We start from the raw sequence: 14,173 nt of genomic DNA, 5'->3' as shown, positions 1-14,173 counted from the left end.
ACCACCAAACAGTATAATAACCATTCATTTCTATTCTTTATTCTATCTTTACCTAATGGAGATACCGAGTTACTGACAGCTGTAATGAAACATACGTAATACGTAACATAATAATAAAACAGAAGAAGAATTCTAAAAAAATACTATTTTGCTGGCAGACTGATTTATTTTTTATATTTTCTGATATCTAATTCACAATTTTTTTATAAAATGTATTGCATGTACTCATTTCAAATAATTATTAAGTAACCATTAACTATAATAAACAAACAAACAAAAAAGCTTCCAAACGTCTGTTTACATCCAGTACTTACTAGTATCGAACGATCACCAAGCAATCACTTTTACACAGTAAGCAATAAATTTTCATTATCTCTCTTCAACTACTGAAACTACCAAACAGTATGATAACCATTCATTTCTATTCTTTATTCTATCTTTACCTAATGGTTTTTTTTATTAAATGTATTGCATGAATAAGTTTTTCAATTTACAGCAACCTTTTCCCAATAGAATACTTAAAGCACAAGGGGTAGATGCTGACCAATAGGAGAGCAGGACCTTATGGGGTGACTAGTATCAGGAACCAATGGGAGAGCGGGAGGATGGTGGCGAGTTTACTCAGTTGGCGGCGCGGGAGTTTTAAAATTGTTCTCGGTGGTCCGGGCGAATCTCGGGACTTTACAGCAACAACCTTTCATATCTTGAAAACTTTTCGTATGTAGAGCAGTAAAATTTTTCGCATTGGCTTTCGTTATCTCGAGTTTTTCGTAAGTAGAGCCTTTCGTATCTCGAGGTACTACTGTATATTTGTTATGTAGTGGTTTCATGTGGTTATTTGTTATATGTGTTATAACTATTTTGTTTAATATGTTTATATTGTAGGGCATTTTGTTGAGTGATTTAAGGCGAGTTTTGAGTGTTAAGATTGCGACCCAATATGTTTCATTTTACTGAAGGTCAGGGTTGGATCCCACCATGGGGGGGACAGGGGATTTAGTGGGATGTGATTCGGTTTTTGGAATATGGTTTTATCTGCAGCTTTTATTATGAAGTTTGAGAAGGACTCACAAGTAGTATTGTGATCTTCGTTATGTGGGAATGGTCGTATGTTTCGCGTGTATAGGAAATATTTATCCCAATTAGCTTTTTGGATATTATATCTTGTAGGTGGCAATATTTTGATATCACTTACGTAGTTCAGAATGACTGAGAAACAGTCACTTGTGTATGAATCGTCTAGGACGTTCCATTCAAATTTCTCGGCTACATCATTTGAACATAATGAAATGTCAACTGAGGAAAAGGTTAGGTGTGTATTTGAAACATATGTTGGAACTTCACTTTCATTGAGACAACACAGGTTGTGTTTCATTAAAGTTTTTTTCTATGTTGATTCCGGATATGTCAGTGGGGTTATTAGTATCCCATTATGGATTACGTGCATTAAAATCTCCTACTATAAGTAGGGGTTCCTGTATACTTTTGCTAATAAGTTCAGAAAAATCACTAAAATTTGCATTGAAATTTGGTTGGTTATATAAATTACAAATAGTGATTTTACTTTTGTCAGGCATATACAGTTTAATAGATGTTATTTGATATGGCATAGATGGTATGTCAAAAAGTACATTTGTTATGCTATTATGAACGTATATAGCTGTGCCTAATTTTCCACCATCAGTTGGTGAATAAGAGGCAATTTTATAGAGTTGGATATTTGTAGGGTTACTTCCTATATGTTGTAGACATATGCACATAGGGCTCTGGTCTCGTATGATTCTTTATAATTCGTCCAGACATAGTTGGGTTTAAGAGGCCATTTCTATTCTATTGAATAATTTTATATTCCATTACTGGGAGGAATTGGTGTTAAATTCTGTAAATTGATTGCTGATTTTACTTTGCCTCGTAGTTTATATGCATTTGAATTTATTTGTGGTTTTTTAATCGTTGTATTTGTATGTTGGTTATTAGATTCTGCAGTTGTTTGTTTTTCATAATTGAATATTAATAAGTATTTTTAATTTTATAATTTCCTTTTTGTATTTTAAGGATTGAGAACATAATTCGTTCTCATGTTGGTGTGTTAAAGGGCATTTCCTTAATTTAGTAAAACTGTCTATACAATTTTGTACTGTGTCCTCTGCCTTGGTAGGTAGTTGGTTATATGTACTTACGAAGCACTCATTACAACCATAAGATGAAGCATGTTCAGTAATGTTAATTATTGGTTCAGAAGATTTGATCTAGCTTTAGAAATTTCTGGTTTTGTAATTCTATTGGTCCTTTTCTGTAGTGATAAGGACTATTGATTTGAGGGGTTATTTGTTTTGTTGTTGTTAATAGAATATTTGGGTCTTGTGGATGGTTGGGGAGTGATAGTTACACTTTGGTTTGGTTTAATGGTATGATTTCCATTAGCATTATTTGATCGGAACTGTAAAGAGTGATTAATAGATTCTTTATTGTCCAGATGTTGGCTGTTTGATTGGGATTGAGGGTAATTATGTATTTCCACTTGTAATGAGGTTAGTACAATATCTTTTTTAAAATGTTCTCCTGGTGTAGTTGGAGTATCTTTGGATTGATTGTAATTTTCAATATTCACTTTTTTCCCCTTAGGTGGGGTTCGTTCTAGTATTCTTTTCTTTTTGTCAGTTCGATTATTATTATTATTTGACTCCTCTTCCATTGGAAGTTCTTTTCCATGGATATCTGATTCTTCTATGTTAGTGGTACTGGTGGATATATCAACATGCTTGTTTTGGGGTTCAGCATTATTGATATGAGAATTAGTTTGTACCTTTATATTATCTTGTTGTTTGTTATTAATGTGATCGATATTTAGATTTTTCATTACATTTGCGAAGAGTGGCTTTTAGATGGATTACCAACTCCTCTTACTTTTAGCTCGAATCTAGCTTCTTTGACTAACATTCCTGTTCTATTCATCAACAATTGGAGCTCTGTGTTGTATTGATAAAAGGAGCATTCCTTAGATTTTGCGTGATGGGATTGTCCGCAGTTAATACATTTTGGAGATTTACATTTCCAATTTTGTAGTATGTATGTCTGATGCACACACTGCGCATACTGCTTTATTATGGCATTTTTTGTATGTATGTGTACCCATACTTTAAACATTGAGTGCACTGAAGTGGTTTAGGTATAAATGGACGCACTTCCCTATTTTGTCCAAGAATTTTGATTTGAGTGGGAGATCTTTGACTATAAATTTTATTTTTAAAATATTATTTTGTTTATTTTTATCTTTCCTACTTGGAATTGAATAGATTTCTAAATCATGTATATTATTGTATCTTAACTTTAGGGAGTCAAGAATTAATTGTTTTGAGGGTAGTCCTTCTTCTCCAGTGTTGGGTAAAACAACTGTGCCCTGTATATAATTTAATGTTTTATGACTTATTTTTATTTTTGTGCCATTTATTTCTTTTATATTTAAAAAGGTGATGGACTGTTTGTTCGTGGTTACCTGAAGTAACCACTCCTTTTCTTTAATATATCGGCATTCCATTTCTTGTGTTGGACATGTATTCAATAATTTGTTTTCTAGTATCGCTGTTGATATTTATTTTCAGCTTTAACCCTCTTACGCCGACTGGAAGTATTTTACGTCGACATTTTTTGTCTCCCGTGTGCCGACTGGACGTATTTTACGTCGACTTACAAAAGTTTTTTTTTAAAATTCGCGGAAAAATACTTATAGGCCTACCAGCCTAAAACTTTTGAATCACGCGCCTGGGGGATGCTGGGAGTTCACGGATCAAGGTGTTGTTTTTTGTTTACAATCGTTACGCAGGCGCGCAAGCGCGAATTTCTTTCTTGCCGCCACTAAAAAGTATCTGTGACACATCTCGGAAATTATTTCGTCACTTTGACATAATTTTTGTACCATTGTAAATTAGCCATTTCATGAAGTATTCATTTCATGAAGTATTATATATGAAAATGTGCGCATTTTTATGTAAAATACAACAATAAAATACTCATGATTGTAGCTTTTATCAGTTTTGAGATATTTTCATATAAATAACGATAATTGCAAAAATTTATTTCAACCTTCGGTCAACTTTGACCATACCGAAATGGTCGAAAAACGCAATTGTAAGCTAAAACTGTTATATTTTAGTAATATTCAATCATTTACCTTAATTTTGCAACTAATTTGAAGTCTCTAGCACAATATTTTGATTTATGGTGAAATGAATTATGAAAAAACTTTTTCCTTACGTCCGCGCGGGTAACTCTTCCGAAAAAAATCATACATGTGATTGTGGTAATGTTTGCACCATTTTAAAATTAGCCGTTATATAAAGTTTATATATGGAAATGTGTGCAATTTCATGCATAATACAACTAAAAACAACCCATGGTTGTAGCTTTTATCAGTTTTGAGATATTTTCATATAAATAACGATAATTGCCAAAATTTCAACCTTCGGTCAACTTTGACTCTACCGAAATGGTCGAAAAACGCAATTGTAAGCTAAAACGCTTATATTCTAGTAATATTCAAGCATTTATCTTCATTTTGAAACAAATTGGAAGTCTCTAGCACAATATTTCGATTTATGGTGAATTTATGAAAAAAATAACATTTTCTTTACGTCCGCGCGGTAACTCTTCCGAAAAAAATCATACGTGCGATTGTGGTAATGTTTGCACCATTTTAAATTAGCCGTTAAATAGTTTTATATATGAAAATGTGCGCAATTTCATGTAGAATACAACAAAAAATAATTGAAGGTTGTAGCTTTTCTCATTTTTGAAATATTTGCATATAAATCACGATAAATAGAAAAAAAACCACGTTCGGTCAACTTTGACTCTACCGAAATGGTCAAAAAACGCAATTGTAAGCTAAAACTCTTACAGTCTAGTAATATTCAGTCATTTATCTTCATCTTGAAACAAATTTGAAGTCTCTAGCAAAATATTTAGATTTATGGTGAATTTAAAAAAAATCTTTCCTTCCCTCCGCGCGCGGATTCTCCGCCACTAATCTCCGAAATGCGTACGTACCATTCTCGGAATATTTGCTCAGTTTCATATTAGACATTTCATAGAGTTTTATATATGGAAATGTGCAAAATTTCATGTAGAATAAAATGGTATTGTTATGATACAATAAAGTTTCATACATACTTACCTGGCAGATATATACATAGCTATCGACTCCGTCGTCCCCGACAGAAATTCAAATTTCGCGGCACACGCTACAGGTAGGTCAGGTGATCTACCGGCCTGCCGCTGGGTGGCAGGACTAGGAACCATTCCCGTTTTCTAATCAGATTCTCTCTTCCACCTGTCTCCTGCGGGGAGGCTGGGTGGGTCTTCAATCGTATATATCTGCCAGGTAAGTATGTATGAAACTTTATTGTATCATAACAATACCATTTTCATACACTCAACTTACCTGTCAGATATATACATAGCTGATTGACACCCTTTGGTGGAGGGCAAGAGACAGCTAACTCCTGACTAGACAGGTAAACAACATGTGTTGTAGGTATTTATAGACCTTGGTTCCTCTGTGTTTCTAGACGAAGGGTCGACTTCCTAGCTATTGCATAGGAGTCTGCTTCGTCTCAAGAGCCTTAGCAAGATAGTGATCTGTGGCCAAGAGTTCTTGTGGGTCTACCGATGGGGTCTTATCCACTTACCCGGTCGAGCCTAATTGGCATTTGTCAATGGGTGCTAATCCGCTTATATGACAACATGCCTATGCCTATTGGCATAACTAAGGAGCGCAACACCGATCCCGATCACCTGTTCCTAACATGAGGGTTCGCGCTAAAATTGAAAAAGAGTTATCCCCCAAACTCCTTTCAAACCTCAAAAAAAATCACTAAGTTAAAATAAATTCAACTCATTATTAAAGGATCAGTGTCGGCTCCTTATCCCAGCAACGTATCCGCTGATACGTATAAACCAAGAGAGAAGGATCTCTCGTAGGTTAACTTGAAGTCCTTCGTGTAATGAGCAGTCAACACATAGTTGCATCTCTCATATGTTAAAGCTAATATGTCTTCCTGACATATTGTTACGAAAAGAACAAGAATTTGCAAAAGCTCGCACTTCATGAGCTTTTAAATTCTCAGCTGTTTGAAGGTATCATCAAGTCACTTATGAAGTGCTTTAGAGATCACCATTGTTTCAAAGAAGACTAGGACTTTCTTTGAACTGGATCTCATCTGGATGAAGCCTAGCGTCTGGCTTGCGCCTGGCTGGCGCCTCGCGCCTGCTGGCGCGAGGAGTATCCTGTTTGGAATACTCCTGGCGCCTGACAGTCGTAACACTCCTCGAATACTCCTGCCGTCTGGAAGGCGCATCTCGCTCCAAATACTCCTGGCGCCTGTTAGGAGTATTAAGCTCAGAATACTCCTGGCGCTTGGTAGGCACATCGCGCTTCGAATACTCCTGGCGCCTGGTAGGAGTAAAAAGTCTAGAATACTCCTGGCGCCTGGGAGGAGTATCGAGGTCAGAGTACTCAAGGCGCCTGGCAGGAGTATCTCTTCCCAAATACTCCTGACCTATGGAAGGCGCATCTAGTTCCGAATACTCCTGTGGCTTGGGTAGGAGTATCGCTCATGGAATGCGCCTTTCGAATGGCAAGTATATTGCGCTTATCGGGCGCTATACTCCTATCAGGAGTTCTCACTTCTCCAGTTGGCTCTTGTGCTTGGATGAAGATCTGGGCCTAGAACGATCTACAGTAAAGTCAGGCTCTTTGCGCCTGGCTCCTAGTTGGCGCCAGACGCTTGGCAGGAGTTACTTCCTTCCCACGTTCTCGCCCTGCCTAACGCATCGCTCCCCCCAGAGATGGCCGCTTGTGCGACAACTCCCCTGTAGGGTTCGTCGCGCCCGACAGGAGATCGGTATTTGGATCTCTTAATCGGAAGCCTGTCATCCTTTTTACGAGTAGGCTCTTTAGAAAGTACTCCTACCAAAGACGCTAATTGCTCCTGCACATTCGTCAAAATTTAGTCAGCTACATCCAGTAGACGATAGGAAATCTAAAAGTCCGAGAGACAAGTCTTCCTCCGAGAGGAGGATCCTTATTGAATACTTCCGTTGCTAACGAGTTCTCCTAAATGTTGATGAGTTTTCTCGTTGCAGAAGCTTCCCTATCCTTGCCCGAAGGAAGGGAAGGAGCCTGGAAGCTTAAAGAGATTCTGAGCTGAAATTGGTAGGACTCCTGATTTCTAGCTCTTGAATGTATCTCTCTGACCCTTTTGGGAAGTAGTTTGAGCCCTCATCGCGTTCCAAAGACTCTGTCAGTAAACGTTTAAACCTTGTCTTCTTCTGTAGATGACAATGTCAATACATTACCCGGACAACGAAACCTCTATCTGAAAGCGTTGATCCAGGAATAAAAGGCTTTAGTTCTTTTGCCAAACATACTATGCTGGCCAGAACCCATTGCCGAGTCTTCATAGAATTTGATTCCAGATTCTAAAGCCCAAAATTTCACTTGTCCTTTTGATCGTTTAGGACCAAGAGAAACATTTGATTAGGAGCAGTTCCATCTTGTCGGAACACGGAATCTGAGGCCCAAATTAGGATCCCATTCTAAGTATAAGATCTCTTACTCTTATCGTATAGAGGTATTGTATAAGATCCCGAAGATCTTAATTCTCTACTATCTCTAATATTCTTTGTCGAGACAGAGTATATCTTTTTACTGTGTTCATTGATAGCATAAAATACCAAGGTGATTCTTCCCTCTGAAAGGAAGAAAACCATTATGTGGTTCACAGAGGTATCGGAAGAGGACAGTTTCCCCTTTCCATCTAGCACGATCTGCAGCAATTCTATGTCTTTAACATATTTAAAGGAATTATCAAGTTTCCCTTGAAAAATCCTCTCATTCATATTTACTTCTGGTCAGTCTGCACGCAGACAGACTCAGAGTGGATAGGTTTTTCAGGTCCAATATTTATAATAGATTCCGATAAAATCTCTACTCTCTTAGAAAAACCTTCCGACACATGCTGAAAGAAGAACGTGACCTCTGTGAATCCAACCTTTTTATTGCCAAAATGATGCATTCATCTTCTTCCTTTGACGCCCATTTATTTTAATATCTGTTAAGAATATATATAACTAGGGGAAAAAAGACTAAAGTTTATTCCCCTATTTAAATTAAAGATGGCGTATCTTGCTACCTCTCTTGTTTCGAGGAAAAGGAAGCAATCTATAAGAAGCTCGTTCATCAGAATCTGCCTTGCGAAGAGATCTGTGAATACTTTCCGCAGGGTCTGACAACTCTTTCCAATAAATGTTAAACATACGTTAACAGTTATTATTGTCGATCAAAAAGGTTCTCACGGACGTGCAAAATCCCGCATCGAACCTGGTAAGGATCGTTACGTTCCGTGTCTGTTTCCAAATAGGTTAAATCGTGCTCTGCCGAATTAAAATCATTTATAATACCGTCACATTGTGGTAAACAGCATTCATCTAGGAAACTCTTGTAAGGATAGTAGGAACGCTGTAATTAACCACGGTGTGTGCATAAGGCCTTAAACAGTACCGTTATCTTAAGGTGAATTTCCTACCACATTCTTTCCTCGCCGAGGCAGAGAGAGATCCTTAGCAAAACGAATACGATGTTATTCATGTTTGCCTAAAAAATCCCCTCAATTCGTGGTTAAGTCCCTGATTGTAGGGGGAATATACGGTGAAGCATTCGATCCCTTAGGAGAGAGAGATGTAACCAACCGTTCACGACCGAGAACCGGATGGTACTGGATTGGCTCACAGAGTCACAATTACAGCCGTCTCGTTCACTGCCTGGCTGCATTCATTCTGAGTTGCCAGTTACTCCCTTCAATGAATGGATATAATAAAATTATTCTCGAGTCTAAGAAAGCTCTCAATAATGCAAATTTAAGCCAAACAACCTTTGTTAAATACCGAAGCTGAGTCGGTATTGTCGTAACAAACCTTTTAAGCGAAGTCCTTACTAGGAAAATCCTGTAAGGATATAGATAATTCCGTAGCGAACCAGAAAGGCAACTATGGTATGCGTATATGACTTGTCATTCAGTAGTCGTATACAGCAAGCCTTCTACGACACTCTTTCCTTTCCGACATGCAGAGAAAGAATGGAAATCTTACTCTCTTCGTTCATTTCGTCAATAATCCCGAATGAGTATTAGTCGAAAGAGATCGCAAATGACAACCGAGGATCGAAGAGAATCTCTCCAGCTTTTATTATCTTGGAGATAAGTCCGTATTTTACGCCTTTCTTATCTGGAAGAGCCTCTAATCAATGAATGAGAGCTCGTACGAATCTTGTTCAACTTCCAAACGATTGCCCCTCTTTCTGTAAATGGTTGGTTGCATTATTTTTTAGAAGGAGGATGATTTTAATATCCTCTTACTAATACTGAACTAATTCTCACAATTCTGCTCTATCTTCCATTCCTCAAGTTGGGAGAAGATTGAGCAACCGGAGGAGAGAGCGCTTCCTTTCGAAAGGGTTGAAGGGCTTTTAGCAGTACCGACTCTAACCTGACAAGGGCTACGGCAGCCTGTGGCTACATCTTGAGTCCCTGCCTGGAAAAAGCCGAACTTGCTCTTGCCTTTATTGCATTAAGACGATCCTGACAAGGGCGACGGCCCCCCGCCTGTGCGACAACTCCCGTCCCTATCAGGAGAAGCCTCGAATGTCTTTCACCTTTCGCCTGGAGGACTCTTGGCGGTTGTCAGGCTCTTCTTGTAGGAGAAAGTGCCTGGCGCTAAGCAGGAGTCTTGCTAGAATACTCCTGGCGCCTGGGAGGAGTATCGCGATCGGAATACTCCCTCCGTCCTCGGAAATACTCCTAGCGCCTGGTAGGAGTATCGCGCTCCGAATACTCCTGGCGCCTGGGAGGAATATCGTGCTCGGAATACTCCTGGCGCCTGGCAGAAGTATCGCTTTCCTAGGAGGAGTATCGTGATCGGAATACTCCTGGCGCCTGGTAGGAGTATCACGTTCCGAATACTCCTGGCGCCTGGGAGGAGTATCGTGCTCGTCGGAATACTCCTGGTGCCTGGCAGGAGTATCGCGTTCCGAATACTCCTGGCGCCTGGGAGGAGTATCGTGATCGGAACACTCCCTGGCACCTGGCAGGAGTATCGCGTTCGATCACGATACTCCTGGCGCCTAGGAGGAGTATCGTGATCAGAATACTCATGGATCCTAGCAGAGTATCGCGCTTGGAAAGTTTTCTTGTTGGAAAGTTCCGAGCATCTGAAAGGCGATCCTCGCCTGGAAAGTTCTGTACATCTGGAAGGTTATTTGAATCTGGAATCTTCCGCCTTCTGGAAGGTTCCGCTTGTGCGGAAGGTTCTGTGTGCGGAAGGTTCCGATCTCTTGTATATTTGTTCTTGCTTAGAATTCGACAATACTTCCATTTTTGACATAGCCCTCCCTTTCTTCTGAATGAGAAGGACTTCCATTTCCGATGAAGATCCTGGTTCATAGTGCTTCAGGCAGCTTTGCGCCTATATTCAGGCCCTTCAGGTGCTTTGCGCCTCGTTTCAGGCGCTTTGCGCCTTGTTTCAGACGCTTTAGGCGCATTGAGCCTCGTTACCGGAGCTTCATGCCCAAGGAGCTAGAAGCTTAAAAGTTATATATATATGTGTAATCACTAAACGAGATCCATATAATTCATTCGATTCAAACAAATATTCTTTAATATCTAATTCGTTCTTCTCAGAATAGATATATTTTCATATACATGTACCGATGAGGAATTTATTGAAATAACTATTTCAAACCCCCATGGGATAGAGCCCCCCCCCCCGTCCAACTGTACGGGGGGACGAACCCGGATAGGGCAATGCCTCTACCGCAACTGTTATCGAATGATGTCTTCCTTTCTCCGTCTCTTCTGAGGTTCCGATAGCCAGACGAGATTATCTTGCATCTTCATTTAATCTACGCCGTTGAATGTTTCTTCTTATTCGTCAAGACGATAATAATAAGGGGAAACACATTGAATTAGGATGCCTTTCCAATGGCTATCCCTGGCAGTCTGGGACGTCCTACAGAACCTGCCGAGGGGACGCCTGATCGGTGGGGATTCTCTGTAACCTCCGTAAGGCTTTCGACATTCCTTCTCCTCTGGGCCTGTGAGCTTGGAAGAGGTCTAGGCCTGGGAGCGAGACAAGAGCCGATCAGACGCACCCTCTATTGCAATGGGGAACACTATAATCACTTCTTACCTTATAATAGCTCGTATCTTGAGCTACATTCCTTTATCTTCAAATTGCAAATGAATTTGTAGTTTCTGTGAAGTAAGAAGGTGATGAGGAAACTACACTACTAGTACTGTTAATATTCTAACTGCTCGTCAGAACGAGAGCTATTAAAGCTTCTAAAAAAAACAGTCTAGTTCTATGTTTTTCTGACTTCCTCAAATAGGAAGTTACCTTATTTTCCTCAATCAAATTCTAAACATTTATTACACTTTATCAATGAAATAAATATTTATATTTCCCTTTCTTGCAAACTATGTAATTGTCTACCGAAAAACTTCGGTAGTTACACATCCTCTATTCTTCGAAACTTCGAAGTTATTAAAAAGTTATTAAAAGCGTATGCCGAACCACCGATCCAGTACTTCCCTGTAAAAGTTGGCCCAGAAGATCGATGGCGATGAAACACGAAAATCAAATCAGGAGGGAAAGTAAACATATGTTTACATTCCCAGCGACAGAGAGAATCTGATTAGAAAACGGGAATGGTTCCTAGTCCTGCCACCCAGCGGCAGGCCGGTAGATCACCTGACCTACCTGTAGCGTGTGCCGCGAAATTTGAATTTCTGTCGGGACGACGGAGTCGATAGCTATGTATATATCGACAGGTAAGTTGAGTGTATGAAAACAAAAAAATATTTGAAGGTTGTAGCTTTTCTAATTTCCGAAATAATTGCATATAAAAAATATATATATAAAAAAATTCGACATTCGGTCAACTTTAACTCGTCAGATATGGTCGAAAAACTGCAATTGTAAGCTAATACTCTTACAGTATAGTAATATTCAATCATTTGTCTTCATTTTGAAAGAAATTGGAAGTCTCTAGGACAATATTTAGATTTATGGTGAATTTTGAAAAAAATATTTGTTTACGTCCGCGCGTTACGAATTCATGCATTATTTTGTGATAATATTTTCTTTGTGTTGCTTTTATTGTTTTACAATGTGTTATATACCAAAATGATAGCAATTTAGTGTACATTACAACGAAAAAAAAGTAACTTGTTACCTTTAACCGTTTTGCGCACAGCGCGATTTGAATACAATTATATAGAAATTTTGTTTTTGCGCTATCATATATTGCATTATTTATATAAGATAATGATAATTTTTCATTTCTGATGGTTGCATACCAAACTTCAGCCAATGATAAAAAAAGGAGCCAAAAATGAACTCTTAATCTTGAAAACTAAGCGCGCTATGATTTTTTGAAAAAAATATTTTTTCCGCTTCCACGCTCACTCTGAAACACCTCCGGCACACGGGAGACAATTTTTTTTTTTACCGCTTCGGCGTTAAGGGGTTAAAGTACTAGAAATCTTGACCAGTTATCTGGTTCAAAAAGATTATCAAAATGCACCATATCAAAATGCACCAGTGTTGGATTAAGACGATAATTCCTTTTCTCTTTGGACCTTGCCTTATGTGGGTTATCTGTGTATCAGATTTGCTTCCTGTCTCTGGTACGTATGGCACCATTGTTTTTATGTTTTTATCTTCTGATTGATTTTTACTTTTACACAGGAGGAGTGTAACTATATAAAGTCAAAAGAAATGGAGCTTCTAGACACCACTTCTTAACTGAGTAGGAACCCAGAACAGGTTGTCGGAACTTAGTTTGGAGGTGTTGATTCTCAACAAATCAGGCAAAACAAAGGGACGTTGTAAGCCCAAGACTTGAATCATGGATGTAAAATATGTCACCTTTACGCCAACACATGTTTCTAGGAGGTCACTTATCCAAGTAGTACCGACTTGTTCCAACGTTTCTGACCATGGATGCGAAAGATGTCTCCTAGAAGTCAACAGAATCCAGTGCTCTAGGGGGATACCTATCCAAGTGCTGACCTGACCCAGTCATTACTAACTTCGCTGATTGGATGAGAAGTGATATTTTCAGTGTGGCATGAAGTTTGCTTTCTCAACCTCCCATGAGACACCCGTGATGGCAAAGTCAGCAAGCATGTTCATCCATAAGTCAAACTATGATGCTGTTTGAAAAGCAAACATGGCAACAGGCTCCATGACTCCTGACTCCAAGGCAAAGAAGGTGGTGCCCACCTGGCAGAGTTTTTCCTTGTGGATTTGTTTATAGTCTGTAGACTGATGAATCCAACTTTAAAGTAGTCATCTGTGCATTCTCTGGCATGTAGAACTCCTCTAGCACTTAAACAGGAGAAAGACTTCCCCAGTCTACTAGACAGATCATTCGCATGGCCCAAAACACCAAGGCAGGGACCCACCATAGCACTCTAAATGACAGTCTTGCTTCAGGATGTGCTCTATCAGCAAGATCTGGTTCAGATGGGGTGCCATGAAAGGCTCCCGAAATCATCACACACACACAAACGGTGCGATGCTCGCTCTAAAGTTCTCCCCAAATCCAAACTGCTGAGGTTTTGGAGACACCGGACTAGTATCTAGTCTTGTCAAGTTCCAAGAAGCTCAAGCCTTGTCTTCTCCTACGAGACAGGACAATGCATCATTGAACCGTGGCACATGATCAGTACCACCAGTACCATGATTCTGTTCATTAGACTTGTCCCATGGCACTCCCTATTTTCAGTGTAAACCAATCTAGTGCTGTATAGGCAAAGCAGAGCAGGCATTAGCACTACCATACACAGGAGACTCCAGAGTCTATGGTGAACAAAGAGCAGACTAGAGCAGCACCATCACACGCAAACTGATCTTCCTAATACCCATGGGCACCATAGAGCAGAGACCTAAACCTGAAGTGTGCAAACCCAATCCCTACATCACTGTCCAAGGACTGTTCATGCACCAAATGAGGGGGACGTGCTGATTTTACTGTGCTGATTTTACTATGTGTGCTTCTGGTGAAATACAGGTGGACAAGTCATGAGAAGTCCTCTTATCCAACCTCTTGTCCGAG

The 14,173-nt window shown here is 39.3% G+C and overlaps 1 protein-coding gene across 3 annotated transcripts in view; it reads right to left on the bottom strand.

Moving 5' to 3' along the window:
• The window catches only part of LOC135222679 (guanine nucleotide-binding protein subunit alpha homolog), a 98,163-nt gene that overhangs the window by 31,167 nt on the left and 52,823 nt on the right, over positions 1–14,173 (bottom strand). The gene's annotated exons all lie outside the window — the stretch shown is intronic.

This window comes from Macrobrachium nipponense, chromosome 8, assembly GCF_015104395.2.
Source record: "Macrobrachium nipponense isolate FS-2020 chromosome 8, ASM1510439v2, whole genome shotgun sequence".
In the NCBI taxonomy this organism is placed as follows: Eukaryota; Metazoa; Arthropoda; class Malacostraca; order Decapoda; family Palaemonidae; genus Macrobrachium; species Macrobrachium nipponense.
This window is presented reverse-complemented; position numbering and strand designations above follow the sequence as displayed.